Below are 19,577 nucleotides of genomic sequence, written 5' to 3'. Positions count from 1 at the left end.
TTTTTAGGAACTGTAACTGAAACTTGTTTAAGGTCATTGTCAGGATGTCAAGAATAACACCTGTATTTAGTATAGGGCTAGAAATATTTATTGAGATGGGGGAGTACCTGAGGAAAATCCAGTTTGGTAAAAAGAAGGCCTAAACTTAGATTTTGATAAGTAGGTTTTAATTGTTTGTTGATTTACTTGCTTTGGTACTAGCATTCAATCTCACCTCTTTAAACAATGGCATACACATAGGGTCACTTAATAAATGTTAGTACACTTAAGTTCTATCACCCTTCACCATGCCACTTTCAGCTATCTTTTCCTTTGAGGAAGTGGTGATGCAACATGGGGGCTTAAGTGGGTAGGAGAAGAATAAATGAAACAAGATGGGATTGGGAGGGAGACAAACCATAAGTGACTCTTAATCTCACAAAACAAACTGAGGGTTGCTGGGGGGAGGGGGTTTGGGAGAAGGGGGTGGGATTATGGACATTGGGGAGGGTATGTGCTTTGGTGAGTGCTGTGAAGTGTGTAAACCTGGTGATTCACAGACCTGTACCCCTGGGGATAAAAATATATGTTTATAAAAAATAAAAAATTAATAAAAAAAAAGAAAGAAATACATTTCTCACAAAAAGATATGTTTTCCTTTAAAAATTGAAACTGTTATGATGTAACCACCCCAAGTCTTTTTTTTTAATTAATTTTTTATTTTTTATAAACATATATTTTTATCCCCAGGGGTACAGTTGTGTGAATCTCCAGGTTTACACACTTCACAGCACTCACCAAAGCACATACCCTCCCCAATGTCCATAATCCCACCCCCTTCTCCCATATCCCCTCCCCCCAGCAACCCTCAGTTTGTTTTGTGAGATTAAGAGTCACTTATGGTTTGTCTCCCTCCCAATCCCATCTTGTTTCATTTATTCTTCTCCTACCCACTTAAGCCTCCATGTCTTTTATTTGGCAGAGGTTTCACTACAACATGCTCCATGAGAACACACTGTCAGGTCCACTGCTCTGTTCTGCATTTGTTACTTCTTTACTGTCCCTACCTGGCACTGTTTTCTCCTTCATATATCATTAAGTTAGGGAAACTGACCCAGCACCAGGGCGGTACATTGTGGACCAGTCTTCTCTTAACTGACCAGACTTTGTTTCCCATGATACCTCTAAGCCAAAGGCAGACTCTGAGAAGCATAAAACTGGAATCTGAATGTCGTAGGAGTTAAAAAAACAAAACCAAACCAAACAAACAAACAAACAAAAACAGGGGAAGACTCCTTACAAAACTTGCCTACTGGGCATTTCCAAAACTTTAATCTTATTTCTTCATATGAAAGATTGCTTATTATTAATTTTTAGCAAGATAGTCTCATTTGCCAATCCTTTTTAACAGCAATTTTTACTGTATCTGTACTTGCGGAACCCTTAGATCCACAGAAATTGGTCTAGCTTAGGATTTCTCTCCTTTTGTCCCCTTTGAAATTAAACAACTAATATGAGTGACTTCAGCAGGATTCCAAGGGAATGCTCTACCACTTCAATTTTGGTAATGCAGTTTGGATAAACTTTGACACTTTACCTCCAGGTACTAGCAAATTGTTCGTGCCAGCATGAGTAATAAACTTGCCATCTTTATATATTCCTTTCTCAGTATTCTAGTAAACAATGATTAGACAACCTGTACACATGCACCTACACCACTCCTGGCAGCAAATACTACTCAGAATACATTATAAATCAACATCTAAAAAAAAATTTATTCCCTTGATGCACAGGGCCTTCTGCCTAGGGGGAAATGTTACCTACATTACTATGCAAATAAGCTTCTATATGGAGATAATGTTTAGAGACCTCCTAAAAGTTCCCTACCTAAGCCCATCATGCACACTTGGTTTCCTTCTTTCTTTATTTATTTAGTTTTTAAAGTATTTTATTTATTTATTTGTCAGAGAGAGAGATAGAGAAAGAGGAAGGGCACAAGTAGGGAGAGCAGCAGGCAGAGACACAGGCTACCTGTTAAGCAAGGAGCCCCACATGGGACTTGATCTCAGGACCCTGGGATCATGACCTGAGCAGAAGGCAGCCACTTAGCCAACAGGGCCACCCAGCCATACCAGAACAATTTCTTAACTAGATAAGATGTTGAATATCTTTTCATATGCTAATTTTCATCTGTATGTCACTGTGGTCCCAATTCAAGGCTGAAAATTATTTAGAATGGGACACATTTTGCCACTGAAAATATTTCTCTCTAAATTCTTATTAAAGCAATGATATAAATGCTTTGGAGTAGCATATTGTCCCCTTTCAAGGCTATCAACTGTAGGATCTAGTGATAAACGTTTTGGCTAAGTGTCCAGACATCTAGATTTAGTTCAGCTCTTCTACTAAACAACATTGTTATTACTAGATATGTACTTTTTTTTCTCTGTTATACTTCTCTCTTAGCTTTCCTGGTCTCTTGGGATTATAGTGAAGAAAAAATATAGCTGGTGGGATAATACTTTGTAAAAATACTATGAAAATTCAAAATAGAATACCATTTTCTATTTATATTGTGTAACTTAAACCATCCCTCCCATAACACACATAAACCCATCTCCCCTAATATATTTTCATGCAGTTAGCTTCTCTCCTACATTTTTTATAGAAAATATTGTCTAGAAAATCATTAAATACATAATCTTTTTTTATTCATTAATGTTTCTGACTCATTCAATACATTTATTCATTCTGTTGACATATTTTCTTCATTGTTCTCAATCATATGAATATCTTGTTTCTTCTTCCATGTCTTTGATCACTTTACTACCTCCGTCCACTAAGTATTCTTTCACCATCAACTGTACAGTGAAAAAAGTGTGTTTCAAGCTTTCTGTCACTATTCTTTCATTTCCCTGGTAATATAATCATCCTATTATCCATCTGTATCTGTAGCTCCTGTATTACCAAATGAAGCAGGATTTTTTTTTCTTTCATCATAATACTTCTTCTGTCTCATGGACTAAATAATTATTTATTTATTATATCACCCTCACCCCCCCTTAGGATATTTTGTCTTTTTTTTCCTCTATTTTTCATAATACATGATTTTTTTAAAAAAATTCACATTAAACTTCAACTTTTGTGGTATAACCAATTGAGAGTTAATAAGACATTTAGAAATATAGAAATAGAACTTGAAGGAGAGATCAGAATTGAAAAAGATAAATGTATAAATTTATATCTAGTAGCATGTCAACTTTAGGAATGGGGAAATTAATATTTAGAAAAGTCAATTAACTTGTCCAAAGTTAGCAATCATTAAGTGGTAGTTAATTCAAGCATGTCTGATTCTTGAATCCAAATCTTAGCCATCATGACCAACAAGCTATGCTCATAAAGACTGAAGTATTGCCTGAATGAGTGAATAAATTGTTCTTGCCCCATCTGCTCTTAAATAATATTTTTTAGAAGTCTTTTAAATATTTCTATAACCCTGGTCACCATCGTCTTTTACTTACACTACTGCAATAACCTCTTGAAAGATCTTTCTGCTTTATAATTTGCTTTCTGTGATCTATAGTCCATTCTCAATATCATAGCCAGAGTGAGCTTTGAATATATTAGTCAGACAATTTTACTCCTCTGCTTAAACTCATGTGATGATTTTCCATTCCTACAGCATAATATCTAAACTTCTTACAATGGCCTACTGGACTCCACATTATCTGAACCTTTATAACTTCTCTGGACTTTTTCTTTAGTTTACTCCAACCATACTGGTCTCCTGTTGATGCTCAGGTAAACTGAATTCCTCCCCTTGCTCCCTTCTGTCATCTGCACTGTGGCATAGATAATATACATAGTTAATTCTCTCAATTCCTTCAAATCTTTTTACAAAAGTCATTTTGTTTATGAAGCTTACTCTCATTATTTTATTAAAATTCCACACCACATCATTCTAGCCCTATAATTTCTCCATAGAAATTTATTATTTCTCTACGTACTACATAATTTATGTATTTATTAGTTTTATAGTTTGTTCTTTATTTCTTCTTCCTGACTAATGTAAACTTGAAAAGGGCAACTATTATATTTTCAACAAATATTTATAAATATTTGTTTTAAATAGCTGGTAAGGTAAGGAAATCATTGAGAAGCAAAGTAGGACAGAAATGGCTAGATTAGAGAGTTATAAGGTTATTAGTGGAAAATATATCATTATTCTCTGATACTTAGACAAGGTGTTTTATGAGACTAAATTTCTCCCCCAAAATAAGAGAACTTAATTTTGTGTTTTCTCAATGCACTTTTAGCTCTGAAATGTGAAATATGAATGAAAGGTTATAGTAAACTTCTATTTTTCATTAAGTCCATAATATTAGAAAGGACCTCCTGGAATTGAAAGTAGAGGTTTTGTAGCTCTACAGAGTAACCACTTATTTCGCACAGTAAGTAGTAAACATATGGAACTTATATTCACAGGACCTGGTCTGACTGAAAACTCCACTAAATTGAAAACAGTTTAAGATACCACTTTAGATTATGTTATTATTGTTGCTGTTGATCTTTTGAAATCAGGATCCTAAATATCAACTTTCCTACCCCACACCCTGGTAAAGACATATTAGAAAAGCTGCATCTTGACTTAATGAAACAGTTTTACTAAGTATAGTTAGAATTTTCACAAACTTTATAAAGATGCAATCCAAACACTATTCCATGTTCATGTCCTGGGAAAGAAAATGTCTACCTGTTAAGTGATACATGCATCTTAAGAAAATTAGAATCAGGCAGATTTATTCTAACGTTGTTACTCAATAGTCTATCTTGGAATTATCTTACACTTTTAAAAAAGATTTATTTATTTACTTGAAAGAGAGAGAGAACACAAGCAAGGAGGAGGGACAGAGGGAGAAGGAGAAGCACACTCCCCGCTGAGCAGGGAGCCCGATGTGGGACTCATCCCCAGGACCCTGGGATTATGAACAGAGCCCAAGGCAGACAATAAAGGACTGAGCCACCAGGTGCCCCGTTTTACTTTTTTTAGTCTATTCTCTGAATTTAGTGGCTACTGGTTTAGTGATTAGCTGCCACTTCTGTTTGGGCAAGTGATATTAAAGAATAAATTTTATCTGCCTTTAATCAGTGTATGAGCAGTGACTGAATTCCAGGAAATAAAGATTACAAAATGTTTTATTTAATATATAGTAAATGATAAGCTGCTAGTAAAATTTTAGACATGTTGCTATATTCTTGATGATTTCAATTATTCTCTAAAATGCTAAATTTTATTTTGATTTTGCACATCTGGAAGAATGAGAATTGTATTGACAAAACAGATATTACCATCCTGGAGAACTGGATTTATCCTGCCCTAAACTCTATTGCATATTATTTGACCATAATCTTAATTTTAAATCTCTACATCCTTGATGATATGTTAAAACAGAGGAACTTGACCAACACAGAGAAAATGTGAGATTATAACAAAAACCTCCATGAATATATTCTAAGATCCTTGAAAGAAAAATGACACAGTGAATATTATAAGAAATATTCATTAATAAAAACCAAGCAAATCTGATTTCTAAATTACCTTTAATTTAGAAGGTAGTACATTGGTTTGCTTATACAGTATGGGATTAAAAAGAGATTTCTCAATAAATATTAATCATGCCTATAACCATATAGGAAATAATTTACTCAAACTTTTTTTTTTTTAATTTTTATTTATTCATTTGAGAGAGAGACAGAGACAGCACAAATAGTAGAAGGCAGAAGGCAGATGCTTAACCATTTGAGCCACCAAGGCAACTTGAGTTTCTCAAACTTTGAAGAAATAATAATAGTCTCCTTTTTTAATAAAATTGATGTATGTAAATATGACTCTAAATTTAACAATTGCCAAATATCACCACTATCAAATTGGTGATTCTAAATCTTTCAGAAGCCTAACATATCTCAGGGAAGGAGTTTAAAAACAGTCTTCGTGATGTCAAATGATCTAATTGTTTTTAGTTTTTCATTCCTGTTTTCATTTGAAATCATTCTTAATTAAAAAAGTATGATTTATTTTTTTTCTCACTAAGAAGAAGAGGAGAATCAAACTCATTCTTATTCTGTAGCATCACAGTGGATAGTGTACCAAATTGTTCAAGATGGCTTTACAAAATGTATGTATTTATTGACATATTGTATTGGCTTCTGTATATTTGTAATATATGAGCTAATAACTAAAGATATCTGTATCACTCCTCATTTACCAGAGATATCACTGTTAACATTCTAGTGTTAGAATGGCTGACACTTATACAACATATACACATACATTTTTTTCCAAATTAAATTTTGTTTCACTAATGGTATTTTCCAACATTTTTCTCAGTTCATCATATATTGTAAACATATTTCCATTTCTGTATAATTTCATCTCTTCATTTTTTTAAAGCATTTTACATATCATTACATTGTAGTGATGAAAGTTACTGTTGGTTTCCTTCTATATACTATAGACTATACTAAGAAAATATGATTGATTTAGTGGATTGGTAGTTAGCAAACATTTGGATATTGTTCTTCTAGGTAGAGTCTGGAAACAAAACACCCAGCTTCCAGACTTACATATCCAGTTAGAAGCACTCTGTGAAATTTGAAAGGCATAAGATAGTGACCATACTTTTGAAATTTTTGTTAGTACAGTGAAATAGTGTTTCTGGCTTCAGTGTTACAAATTTTTGATTACAAATATTTCTTAAGAGTAGCTTATTTTATAAAAGCAGCAATAACAACAACAAACAACCTGATAAGTATACAGGATTTGCTTGTATTTTTCATTTAAAATATTGTACCTAAAGAAATAATGGGATTTTGGGACGCCTGGGTGGCTCAGTGGGTTAAGCCACTGCCTTCGGCTCAGGTCATGATCTCGGGGTCCTGGAATCGAGTCCCGCATGGGGCTCTCTGCTAAGCAGGGAGCCTGCTTCCCTCTCTCTCTCTCTGCCTGCCTCTCCATCTACTTGTGTTTTCTCTCTGTCAAATAAATAAATAAAATCTTAAAAAAAAAAAAAAAAGAAATAATAGGATTTTGACCAGGTCTTATGTTAAATAGAACAGCATACTTAGTGTTATGTATTTCTATAAACTAGGTCCTTTTACATAAAATTACATTATATTTACAAACTTTCCATCCTATACTGCAATGTTCTATTTCTGTGAGGAGTTCCCAGGATTTTTCTAAGGGATGAAGCTGATATTACAGGGAATTCTAGGCTTAGGCTGATGAAGACCTTAATGCAGTCGAGTATAGTTTATGTGTCAGTACAGGTTATTATGGAAGCCATTACTGAATAATTTAACAATAATGTTTTCAATAGAATGTAATAATCATGTTTGTAAATATTACAAACTATTTAAACAGTAATTTAGTTTTATTTATACCAGAAAAAAAAATATGCTATGTCAAGTCTATATTTTCTCCATTACCATGGATTTGAAATAATTTGAATGTCAAATGACATATTCTTAGTGATCAGACACATACTAAATGAACACAGGTGAATGTGGTGTCCATGTAGCCTTGGAAATAGAAATAATTAGTTCTGGAATTAATTGACATCTTAATGCTGATCAGATGGAAGGAACAATGAGGTAAAAGATAAAGTTGAACAAAGATATCTTCTGGCACTTAGGTATAGTTTTGGTGTGAAAACTGTCATTTTGTCTAAACAGGAAATTGATTTATGATAAGGCTCAATATCAGTTGGAGATTACATGAAATGGCCATCTTCCAATCAAATATGCATTTTGACCAATCTGACAAATTATTGAGTGCTATTATTAACATGCAAACTCATATACAAATGTGCCATGATTGGGCTTTCCTTTCGTAAAATGACAAACAGATGATAAAATAAAACTTCACCTGAATCTTAACTAAAATATCAAACTGTATTTAAAATTTAGACAAAGCAAGTCATGTATTCAATGTTATTGATTTGGTAAATATATTTTAAAAGCACGCCAGATACACAATACTGTATTAGGAGCCATAGTGGAAGAAGTTATAACCCAGTAACAGCTATAAGACACATGAGGACTTATGTAAAAATATAAAAATAAAATAGCAAAACAAAGCTATGTCCCACACCTGATTAAGGAGTAAATGGGTATTAGCATCCAAAATGAACTTGTCGGGCAGAAAAATAAACCAACTCTAATGATATGAAATTATTTATCAAGGGTCACTTTATTTTTTTAAGATTTTATTTATTTATTTGAGAGACAGAGAAGGAGAGAGAGAGTGCACAAATGCCTACAGGTGTCTACTAGGAGGGGGAGGGGAAGAGGCAGAGGGAGAAGGAAAGCAGACTCCCTACCGAGCAGGAAGTCCAACAATCGGAGCCTCATGGGGGTCTCCAGCTTAGATTACAGGACCCTGGTATCATGACCTGAGCCCAAGCCAGAAGTTTAACGAACTGAGACATCTAGGCACCCCTTATCAAGGGTCATTTTAAAATCTAAAGCTAGTCAAGCAAAGTTTGAAGCTGCCAAAAGACCATCTTTATTTGATTGTAATCAGGTTAATGTAAAACAGGGTCTGAAAGTGCTAATTCTATTGTACTACTTTATTTTCAGACATTTGAGGTGTTGTGTTCAATTACATCACACATTTCAAGAGAACAATACTATGTTCATGCAGTAATGGTCATGATTCCAAGTTAAGGGTTCTCAAAGGCATTTTACCATGAAATTAAAAACACTTACTATAAAAAACAGAGGAATCATACAGGCATTAGTATATGTGCTGCCGAAGCGAGCACAATCATACAGGCATTAATAACTTTTTTTGAAAAACTGTCATTTGGAAGACAAATGGGTGTTGTTCTTATTACTCTAAGAGAATTTGCACCAATGAATGAAATGTGCATGAGGCACATATTGATGTAATATAGGGAAGAATTTTTTTACTTTTGAACTTGGCTGCAACTTCCACAATGAGAAAATGCATTGTCCTTTGTAGGATGGGTAAAGAAACTGAATGAACACCCTTACTAGAAGCTTCAGAGGGAATTTGTTTTCAATATGGAACTAGCAACAGAATATGCTTCTGCAGTTTCTTCTAAATATGAAAGTCATTTGTCCTATGAATTATGGTTATTAGTTCATACCTTTAAGGTTACGAGAATCAGAAGCACACTGAAGTTACCTTGAGTGATGGGAATTTATTGAAAATTGATTCAGAAAGATTTCCTCACAAGTTTCATGTAAAGGGTTCTTGACCATAGAGGAGCTCATCACTCATCAAGATGTACCAGCAGCTCTCAAATCAATATTCTTAGTGTTCACTCCAAAGTGGACTTCCACTTCTCTCTTCCAATGATGGACTACTCATGGCCTATCTTCTTTTGTTTGTACCTGTCTCTATATAGCCTTTGCTATTTACTCTTTATTTTTATGATATGATCTCTGCCATTTCTGTAGGTACCCTCTCTCTGTTTCCACTACCTTTAAACTGCTTTGTTTTAATTTCTCTATGAGTGACCATCTACTTGAGTCACTATTTAAAATAAAATGTTCTTTCTGAGCACAGTCATTACACAAAACACTTCACAGCCTGCTGAACTTCCTTATATCTGGTCTATAAATATCTTTTTGTCAGTTGCAGATTTGAGTTTAATGAATTGTGACCAGGACAACAGGGTGAGAATGTAGAGCTTACTGTCGTAGGTAGAGGAAAATCTCTTTCCATAGACAAGCACTGGGCATTTCCAGTGTTCCTTCCCATTCTAGTCACAGATAGCTGATGAAGAAGAGATCATCAGTTCAGGAGTGGAAGATAGAAGAAAAAATCCCTTTATTCAAATCATTCTGACTCTTCTGAGTATCTTAGAAAGAAATGCTTCGGTTTTCAATCTAAAAAATCTCCATATACTTGACAATTTTGGTTTCTCCACTGTGACTTATAAAATGATAGTCTGGCCTCAGGCTTTAATGAATTATTCATTTTTATAAATCTATTTTTCTAAATATAGTATCTAATACATGCAAAAGTATATATGTACCATACATATATATATATAATTCTACATTCTATTAATAACTTGTGTACATTCATCTATCACTCCACCTAAGAATTAAAGTGATATTTAGCATGAATAATTTATTCTCTAATCAAACTCCTGCTTAATGGTAGTCCAGTGATAGCTATAGTATGACTTGTGCTGTGGACATCAGACCTACACAAATATTTGTTGACTTATTAAGAGTATAGATGGCCATTTGACAAATAGTCAAAGAGAACTGCACATCAATATCTCCTTGGATTCCTTTTATCTTGATTTATAAGGTTATGTACATTAATATATAGCAATATGAAAAAATATTTGAGGGAGGAGGTGAATTTGGAGAAAGATCATGAGGAAAGAATATCATTATCTCCTTTATTCACATTTAGGTACCTATTGTACCTAATTTTTTTTAAGTTTTTGTTTATTTGAAAGAGATAGAGAGAGTGAAAGAACAAGAGAGAAGGGTGAGAGGCTGAGGAAGAAGCTGACTTTTCACCTGCCAAAGGCAGACACCTAATTGACCGAGCCACCCAAGGACACTGATTAGCTAATATTAATTTCTTAGTCCTAGTCATTGCTTTGTTTGGCTTCTCTGATTATTATACTTAGATTCTGGAATCCTTCTGCTATACAGAAATTGAAGGTGTTATGTCTTGTAAGAATAATTGCTACTCTTACAAGTCAGAAACCTGATAAGATATAAGTATAGAGGCCTTCAATGTTAGTGGAAGATATGTGGAAATTAGGAGAAGTGATACAGATGGAAGAGCAAGGAAAACATTGTGATGAAGTTAAGAAATTAAACATCATATTGTAGCAGAATGTTATATAAAGTGATAAACAATAATACTTCTTATCATTAGGACAGCAGAACATTTGGTAAACTAAAACAACACTAAGATGAAGTCTTACCTGAAGTGCAACCTAAGTTTCACAAATTATACAAATGGTCTGAGACTCAATTTTCTCATTTTTATAATGTACATAACAGTATCTAACATGAGGGCTGTTTTCAGTAGCCAGCGAAATATTGTGTGTGAATGGCTTAAACGAGGGTCTGACAAACAAAACACTCTCAATATATATCATTTATTCCTATTTAGTTTCTATAAGATTTTTGGGAAACCATTTAATTCTCTGGTTTTATTTTCCCATGCAGGAGTATACATGGATAATTTTCTACACAATTTTATTAAAATTTTCTCTCCCAACCTGCAAAGATGATATGGAAATTGAGGAGATAATTCTTGAGTGAAGAACATTGTTCTAACATTTTGGGATGAAAGGGCTCTATACCTATAACCACTGCTAACTCCCATACACTAAGGTTACAGTTGTTAGGTTGCATAATACAACTCGTGTGCTATTAAGTATTTATTAATAATAATATTGCATAAAATCTTATCTGGATGATCAACAAAAAAAAAATCCTTGTGTTTGGTTTATTGCCATTTCGCTGCTGTAATGAACTACTCCATGTAAGCAATTCAACTGCTTGTGCTCAAAGTAGTATTAAGGCTAAGTTATCAGTATGTTTCAGGAAATTGTATATACTAAACCTATTTCTCTCAGAGTAACTTCTATGCATTCCTGGACTTCTTATATCAGCTCCATTAAAAAAAAAACAAAAACGAGGGGCGCCTGGGTGGCCCAGTGGGTTAAGCCTCTGCCTTTGGCTCAGGTCATGATCTCAGGGTCCTGGGATCAAGCCCCACATCGGGCTCTCTGCTCAGCAGGGAGCCTGCTTCCTCCCCTCTCTGCCTGACTTTCGGCCTACTGTGATCTCTCTTTCTCTCTCAAATAAATGAACAAATTCTTTTAAAAAAATAAAAACGATATCTAAGAATCTTTTTTTTTGTTTTCTTTTTCTTTTTATTTAATTAATTAATTTATTTATTTTAATAAACATATAACATATTTTTATCCCCAGGAAGATGGGATTGGGAGGGATATCTAAGAATCTTTAAGCCTATATTCTAGAAAGACATTAATCTATGAGAAGAAGGCATCAGGCAAAAATAATGTATTTTGGTGCAGGAACTTTGGAATTAGTGGGATGCAGCCCAAGCAAACTGCAACAAGAATGCCCTGTAATCCCAGAATGCCTGAGCTAGAACAAATGTCAGAGCCCCACAGCCCATATTACAGAAAAGGAAGCTAAATTTCAAAGATTTCAGCTGGAAATTGGAAGTCACAGAACAGGTAGGTTTCTTGCCTGTTAGTTCTTTCACCTCTCCATTCCATACAACCTGGAATTGCCCACATTGAAAGAATAACGATTATCATGAAAGGAAATATGAGAAGAAAACCAGAAATCTGTTGTTCTAATTATCTTTCTTTTTATAGGCTTTGAGATTTAATGGCTTAAAATTAATACTTTATTTGAATGGTTACTGCCATTATAAATACAACAATCTTGAAATAAGGATTTGTACTATTTAGTTTCAGAACATTAGAGAAACTATTTCTTAGATCTTAAACATAAATTATCTTCCTTTTCAATGAATAAATCCATGTTATTTGACTTGATATATTATTTCTTTTCAAATTAGGGAAATCTTACTCTACCTACAATGGTTCTTCCAGCCTATGTTATCTGCCTGTAAAGTCTTAGTTCATATGTATAAAATCGACCATTCCCACTTCACATATAAATGCTGACTACACGAAAATTCAAGTAACTGATAACATAGTGTTTAAAATGGCTAGGTTATTTTCCAGGTTAATCATAACTGAGATCTAAGTCTGTATGTCTTTTTTGCACAGTTAGCAAGTGATACCAAATTCAAAACAATGCAACTACATAAAATAAGAACAAATGTGCTCAGAAATCTCCAAAGTTGCCATGAGGAGTTGAACTTATTACAGCATTCCGACTAAATCTTGTTAGAGAAGAGGTTAAAATAGGACATTTGGTTCAGTGAGGTTCTTTTTACACCGAAAATTCAATTTACAGATTGAGAACAAGGCAGGCACTATCAATCATTTCTTAATTGTCTAGTGTAGGCATATTCTTGAATGGCAGGGAATATACATTTTCTCTTTTTAGTGGTAAGTACACTTCCTAATTTTCCCTAGGCACACAGATAGAATACATACTGAAGTTCAAAACTCTTTCATTAAAAGAGGCCTTGCTTTCAATCTTTGCTTATTCTTCATTTTTATCACTGAAGAATTTGAAAACTGAAAGTATGTTCAAATATAGTGAAATGTCCTGGTCATAGCCAAGGATTTTACATTTCACACCAGCAAGGGCATTTAAAATAAATTAAAAATGGTTCTACCCTATGCTTCTGGAAAATATTTTCCATTTTAGATATTTTTACTTCAAACGGAAGATAGTATACTTCCCGAAAATAGCTCTACAGAACCTGGTAGGCTTTCTGTATTGTAAATTCATCAGTGAAAGAGTTTAAAATCAATAAACTAAGATACAGACAGGTAACAAGAACAGAAGTAGCATCAACCCAAGAATAAGAAAGTAAGCTTGAAATTCATGTAAATGTAGCATGTGCCAGAAATCTTCTAGGGACATCTAATACTAAAAATGTGACAAATACTAATTGTGTGTTAATATCTGGGTTAAGCTTTGCACATATAAGATTTTACTCTGGTTAAGACTAAAGTTTGTTAGAAGATATGAACAACAGATTACACAAAACAAGACAAAGGAAAAGATACTATATGAGGGTTAAATATAAAGAAGGGGTAAGTGTTTATAGAAATAATGTCACCATATATTTGGTTTTCTCCAGAAAGTTCTGGTTTATGCTTTTTGTCTTACTTAATTGTTAACGTCAAACTTTCCAGGTTTGGATTTTAAATTATATAGCTAAACAAGTTTTGGGAGAACAAAAATAAAAAAACACACAATTATCTAAATAAAGAAAAAAGAGTGTGTGCATGTTTGTGTTGAGGGGGGAGAACTCCAGAACTTTTTCAAGTTAAAGTCATACATAACATGAAAATGCATGGTATCTTTGAGATATTGAAGGTAGTCTGTTATGTGGATGCATAGACCGGGAGAAGGCTAACACACAAAAAGTGGAGAGACCAGTAAGTTAGATCCTGAAATCCTACTGCTCTGCTAAGGAATTCTATTTTATCCCAAATCCAGTGAGAGGGGAAATAAATATCTAAACAAAGGAACTGTATAAGTGGATTCTAATTGTATCTAAACAAACAGACAAAAAGGCTGAAAATTTGATATTATGGTCACTGTCAATAATTCAGGAAGGACATTATTAAAACTTGAAGAAAGACAGTGACATTTATGTTTGAGAGGAGAAGGTGCACTCAAATAATATCAAAGAGGTTAAAGTATAGGTCAAGAGGTTTCTTAAGCTCTATATTTTAAAAAGACATTATTACATTACAAAATTCATTGCCCTTTAAAATACCATAACTGAAACAAATAATGAAATATTTGGGTGGGCTGTATGTAAAATACAATTCTAAACATATATACACCCAACACTGGAACACCTAAATATATAAGCAAATATTAATCTATCTGAAGGAAGAAATAGGCACTATAACATGGGCAGGGACTTCAACATTCCACTTCCAATGGCATTGGACTTAAACTATACTTTAGACCAAATGTTTCCAATAGACATAAACAGAGCATGCCTTTGAACAGCAACCGAATAGACATTCTTTTCAGGTACACAAGGAGTATTCTTTAGAACATATTATATATTAAGTAATAAACAAGACTCACCAAATTTTAGATGAGTGAAATCATACCAAGTATCTATTCTGACCATAATGGCATGAAACTAGAAATCAATAATAGGAGGAAGACTGAAAACTTCAAAAATATACGGAATTTAAACAACACACTCCTGAACAACCAATGTGTCAAAGAAAAACTCAAAAGGGAAATAAAAAAACATTCTAAAACAAATGAAAATGGAAACACAACCTACCAAATGTACAGAAAAAGCAGTTGGATGAGGAAAGTTGATAGGGATAAATGTCTTTGTTGAGAAAAATTTTAAAAATCTCTAATAAACAACCTAACTTTATACTTCAAGGATCTAGAGAAAGAAGAAAAAAACAATTCCGGTGTTAGCAGAAAGAAGAAAACAACAAAGGTCAACAATGAAATGAAAAGGTAACCTAAAGAATGGGAGAAAATATTTGTAAATCATACACCAGATAAGGGGAAAATACCCAAAATATAAAATAACTCATACAACTTAGTATCAAAAAACAACTGAACTGAAAAATGAGCAGAAGGCCTGGATAGGTATTTTTCCAAAGACATCATACAAATGACCCACAAGTAAATGAAAAGATACTTAGCATCACTAATCTTTCAGAAACAACAAATCAAAACTAAAATGAGATATTACCTCACAGCTGTGAAAATGGTTATTATAAAAAAATAATGGGTAAGAAATGTTGGTAAAGATGTGGAGAAAAGGTAATCTTTGTGCATTCTTGGTGGGAATGTAAATTTTTAATGTTACTATGGGAATTATTATGAATATTACCAAAAAATTAAAAATAGAATTACTATATTATCCAGTAATCCTCCTCTTTGTATAAAAAAGGAAATAAAATTGTTATCTTAATGGGTTCTCTACATCACCATATTCATTACAGAATTAATCATAATAGACAAGACATGGAAATATTTTAAGTGTCCATCAATGGATGAATGAATAAAGAAAATGTGATGATATATATACATTAAGCATATATATGTATATGTTATATGTGTGTATATGTACACTATATATATTATATGTATTATATAAATAAACTATATGTATGATAATTTATATATATATGCACACATATACATATCGACATATCATTCAGACATAAAAAAGGGCATCCAGCCATTTGTGACAATATAGATAACTTTGAAGGTATTATGCCAGATGAAATAAATCAGACAGAGGAAGCCAAGTACTATATGATCTCACTTATATGTAGAATGTAAAAAAAGTCAAACCCATAGATACGTGGAAAATGCTTGTGAATGGAGGGAAAAAAACCCTAATACCCAGGAACAATTTTTAAATTACTGAAAATAAATGAGAAAAAGACAATGACTCAAGATAATCACTCTGACATTACAGAACATTTCACTGGAGAAAATATAACATGGCCAATAAACATAAAAATATTTCTCCTATGAAGTAACTGAGAAAATGCAAATTAAAATACAAATTAGTAAAAGATAAAAGAGTTATGCAATCTGAAGAGAACCCACAGTATGGATGTTAGGGAGGGTATATGCTATGGTGAGTACTGTGAATTGTGTTAGACTGATGATTCACAGACCTGTACCCCTGAAGCAAATAGTGCATTATATGTTAATAAAAAATTTAAAACAATAATAAAAATAAACAAACAAATAAATAAATAAAATACAAATTATACTACAGCCGTTGAGAAAGAAAGCTATCCTTTAAACATACAATAAAATCATGGGAGTAGGAGAAGTTATTTGCTCTATTTGCATCCAATTGAAGACACTTGCCCAAAACTTCAAACCACCTACAAGAACAAAGCAGACAATTTGGTAGAAAAATGGGAAAAAGTTTTCCTAGTGGTTACTAAACATAAGTAAAGATGAATTTTAGTAGTCATCAGGGAAAAGTATGTAAAACCTATTTGATGTCACTACACACCTACAATAATATTCAAATGAAAAGACAGAAAATGTTGGCAATGAGGTAAAGAAATCTGTTGAATGGTGATTTTTTAAAGTGAGGTGTTAAGAGTCCCCCACTATCAATATATTACTATCAATTACTTCCTTTATGTTTCTTATTAGCTGCTTTATGTATCTGGATGCTCCAGATGTTGGGTGCATAAATATTTACAACATTTACAACTGTTATATCTTCTTGTTGGATTGTTCCCTTTATGATTCTATACTGTCCTTCTTTGTCTATTATTACCATCTTTGCTTTAAAGTCTGTTTTCTATGATGGAAGCATTGCTCTTCTGGCTTTCTTTTCACTTCCATTTACATGATAGATGCTTTTCCAGTCCTTTATTTTCAATCTGCATGTGCCTTTAGGTCTAAAATGATTCACTTGTAGGCAGAATACAGATGGGTCTTGCTTTTTTATTCATTCCATCCCCCTATGTCTTTTGATTTTTATTATGTCTTTTTTATTCATTCCATCTCCCTATGTCTTTTTGATTTTACATTCAAAGTAATTATTGATAGGCAGGTATTTATTGCCATCTTGGTTTTGAAGTTCTCTGTTCCTTTCTTCTCTTGCTCTCTTCTCTTATGGTTTGCTGACTTTCTTTAGTAATACACTTAGATTCCTTTCTCTTATTTTTTACATATCTATTACTGTTTTTGATTTGTGGTTACCATTAGGCTTATATATAACACCTTCTGCATACAGCAGTTTATATTAAGTTGATGTTCACTTAAATTTGAACCTATTCTAAAAGTACTAAAGTTTTATTCATCTCCTCCCCACCTCTTAGGTATGTGGTGTAGTACTTTACATCCCTTGATTTTGTAAATCCCTTGTCTCCTTTTTATAGATATACTTGATATTATGGCTTTTGTGCCTCTTCTGTGCCTCTTACTTTTCTTATTCCTACTTAGAGTCTTTCTACTCAGAGTCCCCTTAACATTTCTTGTAGGGCTAGGTTAGTGGTGATGAATTCTTTTAAGTTTTGTTTGGGAAATTTTCTCTCCCCTTCTATTCTGAATAACAGTTTTGCTGGGTAAAGTATTATTGGTTACAAGTTAATTATTTGTTTGTTTTTGTTTTTGAATATTTCTTGCCACTCCAGCCAAGTTTCTGCTGCAAAAAATCAGCTGTTAGTCTTAACGGGGTTTCTCTTATACTGTTTTCTTTTCTTTTGTGGCTTTATATATTCTCTCTTCATCACTACCTTTTGTAATTTTAATTACTATGTGTCTTGGTGTGGACCTCCGTGAGTCGGTTTTATTGGAGGCTTTCTGTGTCTCCTGGGTATGGATTTCTGTTTCCTTCCCCAGATTTACTAAGTTTTATCTATCATTTCTTCAAGTAAATACTCTGCTCCCTTTTCTCTCTCTTCACCTTCTGGGATCACTATAATGGGAATGTTATTATGTTTGATGTTGTTGAGCTCCCTTAGTCTATTTTCATTTATCATTAGTATGCTTTTTTCTTTCTTCTGTTCAGCTTGATTTCTTTCTATTATTCTGTTTTCCAGGTTGCTAATCTGTTCGTCTGCTTTCTCTAGTCTACATTTATTCCACCTACTGTATGGATGGTAAATTTGTAAAACCACTTTGGAAAAAGTGTTTGACAATGTCTACTGCAATTAAATATACCTATACCTATGATACATCAATTTAATTACCAGATATATTTTCAAAAGAAATATGTATATATACATATTTCATATATATATTTGATACACACACACACACGCACACACACACATACTCTAGAATGGTCATTGCTGCACTGTTCAAAACAACCGTAACCTGGAAATGCCAACCAGCAGTGCAACAGGTAAATACATTGAGGCATAGTAACACAGTGGGTACACTACATCACAGTGAGAGTGAATAAACTCCAAACTCACAGACAGTGGGAATTATTTCAAAAACATAAGATTGACCAAAAGAAGCAAGCAGAGGAGTTAATATGTATATATTTATATAAAGTAAAAAATATAGGGAATACTAATTTATGCTTTTAGAATTATGATAGTGTTTACCTGTATTAGAAATGGCTAGTGAGCTGGGAGCTTGATAAATGTTACAAGGAGTTTTAAAATTCCTCCTAATTAGTAACAATTTACAAACGTGCCTTTTTCTAAATTTATATTTTATTAGATTAAAAAAGTTTTTTAAAAAAATTATGTTATTGAGTTAGCTAGAATGTGACAATATGAGTATTCTTACACTTGCTGATGGGTATATAAAAGGGCAAAGCTAATCAAAGGTCCATTTAGTAACTTTATGAAAATTAAAAATGTGCACACCCTGCAATCCATTAGTTCTATTCTATCCTCAAGAATACTTGCACATATGCAGGAAGACTAAGCAAGAATATCTATTTCATATTATCTTTTAAATTGTACATTAGCACCCTTTATACCTACTTGCAGGGCTTGACTAAATTAAATATTCTATATCCATTCCACATAGGAATTATACTCTATAGTAAGTAAAATAATTAACTAGACCTCTGGACATGCAAAACGCTCTGTAATATTGAAAAATGCATATATTTTTCTAAAAATGTAACTATTTTAAAAACTAAAATAATCTATTAAGATTATAAGTTTATGGCATAATTATAATTCAACTACTACATAAATGTAAACATATAAAACATTATATTAATATTTGATCATGATTAACTAATTTAGACTACATTAACAGTCATATTTATGATTTAAAAATTAAGACAAGTCAATAATCCACAAGCAATAGTAACACATTATGTGTGTTAGTAGAAACACATACATGCATACAGAAACACACGCAGGTATGTATACAAATACATATGATTATTAACATTATAAATCTTATAT

Source organism: Mustela putorius, unplaced genomic scaffold (genome assembly GCF_011764305.1).
Source record: "Mustela putorius furo isolate JIRA1106 unplaced genomic scaffold, ASM1176430v1.1 tig00000224_pilon_pilon_pilon, whole genome shotgun sequence".
In the NCBI taxonomy this organism is placed as follows: domain Eukaryota; kingdom Metazoa; phylum Chordata; class Mammalia; order Carnivora; family Mustelidae; genus Mustela; species Mustela putorius.
This window is presented reverse-complemented; position numbering follows the sequence as displayed.